Genomic DNA, 6,000 nt, shown 5'->3' with positions numbered 1-6,000 from the left:
CAAATTCGGTATTGCGAGCCTTGTGCCAAATGGTAAAAAAAAAAAAAAAAAAAACTACATACTTTAATTTACTTCGGGGGAAAACAGTGATCACCATTTTAGTTCTTTCTACAGAGGGAGAGAGAGAGAGAGATTATTTTTTTTTTTCAAAAGCCAATTGTCAACAAGTAGTCCTTCTATAAAGTAAAGCATTATGGGGCACTGGTACTTCAGCTGCTTTTTTGGGAACCTCCATTCTAAGTGCCATCCCCTCGATCTCTTTCATCTTTATGCTTTTAAAATTTAAACAATTTCTTTTATGATCTTTTTGTTTCGATCAAAGCTAGTTATTGTTTTTGGATCCAAAAGTTGATCTTCTATTTTAAACTATCAATGAGTCGATCCCACCCTTTAACACTATATATTATTAGCCATTTAAATAAAGAAAACATAATCATTCCAATCTAAATACTGAAAGATTCAGATTCTTCCTCAACTTCTCAGTGACCAAATGGATCAAATAAATTAATCGTCTCCAAATTTCCTAATTATTTTTAAATAGCACCAGTAGAGAATTTCACTTTATATATATATATATATATATATATATATATATATATATATATGACTAGTTGAATGGCACTTGCAATGCACGTACTTGGTTCCCGGTGTTATATATCCTTATAATTGTTAACATTATAATTTTAATATTATACATCTATTATATTATAGAATAGGTTTAATATCTAGATTATTTGACAAAAATGTCCGTTCCCAATAGTATAGTCACAAAGCTTAGGTATAGTCACAAAGCTTAGAGTCGGTAGGCACTACCTTATAGGAACTACTACCAAGAGTAATTAGGAACTATAGGAAGAGCTTGACGAAGTTTGAGCTCCATCGTTGCTTTTCCCAATAGTCAAATCAGTGGACCTCTTAGTGACAGAATCAGAACAACCAAAGGTTTCCATATTACATGAATCCAACAATATATCTTCACGTTCTTCATACCCACTATCTTCAAGCCCCTTACCCCTGTTGACAGAAGAGAATCTAGTCTCCTCATCAACATTAAAATCTTCATGGATACAAATACCTCTCTCCTGTTAAAAAAAAATCAACATGAAACATGAAAGGAGTTTGGAGAGACCAATTAATGAAGGAAAAAGTTTATAGAGGCAGAAAATGATTCTAGAATAACCTCACCTCTGCTAAATGAAGATCTTGGGTTTCATCACCCTCAATTTCTCTAGCTATTCTTAAAGCTTTCTTTTCTAACTCATCCATATTAGGACCTCTCTCAAGTTTTGTTGTATAGATTTCCTCATCAAAGGTGCTTTTTACTCCAAGTTTTGTTGTACCGCATTTAATGACCTTGATAAATGCTCCAAGCTTTGCAGAGTTAAGCACACTAGGGCTAAAATAAAATCATCCACTTAAGTCACAGATCATCCACAGTGTTGGAGAAATAATCAGCTCCAAAGACACGTGGGCCTAAGGTAGTATTGGGGGCTGAGCCCATCGGGTTGTCCCGGCCAGATTAGACTTAAGTACAAGACCTTCCATTATCTCCAAAAAGCCGCATATCCCAAATATATCAAGATAGACTTCTATCCCATCAAATATGGGATAAGGTACCTAATAGAATGACATTAGCTAAAGAGAGTCATATCCAGTTTGGACTCTACTACCCAATTTGAATTCTATGAAGATAAGATTAAAGACTATGTGATCTAGGACTCGGACTCCTAATTAGATTATGCTCCAAGCACTCCAGTAGTTTCATAACTGTGAACTGTGAGTCTATAAATAAGACTACTACGTCAGGTATTTGAAACGGGCAAATTCTCTAAGCTTTAAGATTATTGATTCTCCATAGAAAGTCACGAATTAGAACTGACTTAGGCATCGAAGTGGGGGTGAGGTCGTGTAACGCCCCGCCTTTTACAAAAAGACGTAGGTGAAAATTTTTTGAATTTCACGTGACATTACGACATCATCAGAGTTATAAATTGGCAGCGGAGAAAATATATATATTTTTTTAATAACACATAAGAGCTTCTAACAAAATACTTCAAAATATATAGAAAGAGTGTAATTGAATAATTACACATTAAAATAGTATTTGTGCCATGTATGGCACAGATAATTTACAAACATTTTATACATACCAACAAAAATATAAACTAACAAAAATATAAATATTATTCTCCGAATATTATAATAATGGACTAAACATATAAGTCCACAAAAATGGGAGGCATCCTAGTCTCAGATACTGCCATCAAGATCACCTAAAGGTCTGGACAATCCTGATACTCCTCATCTTCATAACCTGTATTAATATATAATATAAAGAGAAATAATAATACAAAAATATCTAATGAGTCCACTGTTTTCAATAATAATATGATTGCTGATTTATTAGAAATAAAGAACACAATGCAATGACATAATAAAATGACAGTTTTATATGCAGAGTCTTATTTATTTAAGTAACAATTTTCTTATTGCCTTCATCACATGGAGACATAACTCCAGCATATAAAATTTAGGAAACGTAATTCTTGTCAAGCGTGTTATAAGAGACGTAACTCCCGTTTAGCGAGTGATAGGAGACGTAACTTCCGTTTAACGAGTTCTAAGGAGACGTCACTCTTCTAACAATTTATTATCTTTTTGGCACAGGCAGACGTTACTCCCTGTTCTGTAGGCAGACATAACTCCCTACTCTGTTGTTTATTAATATTTTTGGCTCAGGCAGACGTCACTCCCTGATCCGTTGGCAGACGTCACTCCCAACTTTGCTATAATTAAATTCATTAATTAAAATAACAAAATATGCAAATTTCAAATGCGCAACCAATTAAATAAAACAGAAATCATAATGTTATGGAAAATCAGCATCACCCTCAGTGAGTAAGAAATACTCACAGTTTTCTGCTACAAAGAAAGATCTACAGGAATAATGACTGCACAGTTATATACATTTGATAATATATTAGTATAAAATACTAAGAACCTATTTTAACATTTTATCACTTTCGACTTATAAATCACTTATCCCGATTTCTAATGTCGCTTAAATATTATAACGGCATAAAATAGGTTAATTATATATTACCACATACTTCGTATGGGCATTATTACCACATCCATTAATTAATGACTAAAATACCTTTAATTAAAAGGAGTATTACCACGGTATTAGCATTAAAAGCTTATATATATATTTGTACCAAATCGACATAGTGACTCCATTAATATAATTAATGAGTTTTATATTTTTTTAAAAAAAAACACAAGCGGTACAATATTAATAATCCTTATTTTAATCTTATAAAATTTAGGTGGAATAACGGCATTAGTGTTACTAATGCCTAAAAATACTTTTAGAATTTTTGGCGGCATAACAGCACTTTTGTAAAATATTACTTTTTATTCGGGCATCACAATGACGCGATTTATTACTTAAATGCGCCACTTGAAATACTCTGTTAAAACACAACTTAAAATGTTAGATACTTAAAATAATAAAAACTGTAAAATTACAAAATATTAAAACAAAGTTAATAACTTAGAAATTATATAAAGCAAATAAAAACCTTCAATTACATACTTACCAAGTATCTCAAACCATCCACACTAGAATTGGCCAAGTCAAAGGCAAAAGAGAGTTCATTTTCTTTATTTTATTTCTTTGCTTTTTGTCTATTCTTTTTGTGTATCCACCGAATTGCCCAAGGAGAGAAGAACTTGTTCTTTGTTTTTAGAAAAAGTGAGTAATATAAAACAAGAGAAAGATGACTTACGAGAGAGAAAGTGAGGTGGGTCCTAGAGTCTTCTTTTTCTTTTTCTTTCTTTTCTTTTCCATTATCTTTTATCAAAGTTGACTCAAGACTTTCCTCTTCTTCTTTATCTTATTAATTCTTTTACTGCAGGTGAAACCCGAGAAAGACAGTGCAGAGAAAGGGAGAGAAAGAGAGTCAGAGAGAGAGAGACTACCTTCTGTCTTCTGATCTTCTACTTGCTGCTGGACCCAAAACCGAGAGTGAGCCAGAGAGTTCAAATAGAGGGAGAGAAAAAGAAAAGAGTTGCAGAAAAATAATGAAGGAAGAAAGGAGAGAGCTTTGGAGAGAATTTTCTAGTTTTCCGCTTTGTTTTCTTTTCTACTTTTCTGGGCTACAAACCGTGAGCAAGAGAGGGAGAATTGCTGCTGGATCTAAAAGAAAAACTAAGAGAAAGAGAGAACCAGACTTCCTGCAGAGAGAAACAGGGAATGGGGAAGAAGGGAAGAGAGCTTCGGCTTTGTGTGTGCAAGACCCATTGCCCATGCTCTCTTTATATAGAAGACCTGAAAGGTGAGGATCATCCCAGCACAATTTTAATCTATGGACAGGAGCCTTGCAGGTGTTCAATGGCAGATTCAAAAATCAAAATCGACCGAATCACTTATCTCTAACGAACAAGAAGTTCAAATTCAACTAATCTAACTTAATCTATTAACTAAGCTACGGTTGTTTGTTTTTAGTTTTCCAATGACTTAAAAATGGACTGGGCTTAAACGTGAAGCCAGATGTGGGTTAGGCTGGGCTGTACGCGTTGGCTGGGCTTATGGAGAATTAAAATGGATGTGGGCTGGGCTGAATTCAAAACAATGGGCCCACATATTACTAATATTCAATTTTTGCCCAAATCAGGAGTGGTATATTTCACAAGTATTTTCGCACTCTAAACGGAGTCCAAAAATTATGAAATTCAGAGGGTAGCTAGAGGACTTTGAGACGAACGTTCTGGCTTTTGAATCGACCAAAACGGAGTTTATTTGACCCTGTTTCCATTTTTCCAAAGTTTAAGGTCCGTTTGAGTTTTTATCAAATTAAAACTATAAATACTTCTAAATGAATATTTATTTTCATAAATATTCATATTTATTCTTTTAAATTATTATTAGGTCTTAAATCATATTTTAAGATATTTTATTCAATATCTTAAAATACGGGGTATTACAGGTCGGCACCCCCGACGAGCTGTTTATTATTTTGTAGATTACGAGGAGAACGAATATCAAGGAAGGCGACGAATCACAAGGCAACACGTCACCGTACCGAAAACTGTACCAACAGTTTGGCGCCGTCTGTGGGAATGACAAATCGTTTCTTGCAAAAAAAAATAAATCCGCAACAGTGACTGCGTGATCAAATCAAGTCTGAAATCTCATATCGGAATCTAATAGCACCAAATTGGTGCTTACAATATACTAGATCTATGCTCAGAGGTAATGGATTTACATGAGTGTACAGTTGCAAATTCGTATGACTTGCTCTATGATGGGTCAATTTGTTTCTAAAAACAAATCAAAAAGAAAAGAAAAGACCAAGTGATGTATAAGGCTCCAGGTATTTTGTCCAAGTCAGACCTCCAACCTCCAGAAAATTCAACTGAAAAAGGAGAAGATGGTTAAAAAAAAAAAGGGGGAACCTACGGGTTTGCGTAAGTCTTGACTCGATTTGGTTCCTGCTTTCTTCTCTGAAGAAGCTAATGGGCACGAGATCAAAACCCTCGTCAATGGGAAGATCCAACAGGAGTTTGAAGCCAAATCTATTGCCAATGGACTGGTGCTAGAATATGTCCAAGAAGACAACCGGGCCTTGACTGCGACCCGCTGGAATCTAAAGCTAGATCCGAAACCACAGTGCCAGTGAGGGGATTAGAGTATCACCGCATGATTTTCCAGAGCTCATAGCGGAACCAAATCACAGCCAAGACTTTCCTAGCTACCGAGCCATGGTTGTCGAGGACGAACAGATCGTAGCCCAGGCCTTTCTTGTAAAAGGTTTGCATGGTGGTATCGGCAAGAGGCTCGACTATAATCGGATTTGATGATTGGAGATATTGGAATTGAATTTCTACAGAAGAATCTAGCGCACGAACCTGGCTGTGCTTCAAGGCAATCGTGAGGAAAGGCCCACGCGTTCATCACCCGATCTAAACCCAGGAGATACCGATTCATTAACCAGA

The sequence above is a fragment of the Alnus glutinosa genome, chromosome 10, assembly GCF_958979055.1.
Source record: "Alnus glutinosa chromosome 10, dhAlnGlut1.1, whole genome shotgun sequence".
Lineage (NCBI taxonomy): Eukaryota > Viridiplantae > Streptophyta > Magnoliopsida > Fagales > Betulaceae > Alnus > Alnus glutinosa.
Note: the sequence above shows the minus strand (reverse complement) of the source record.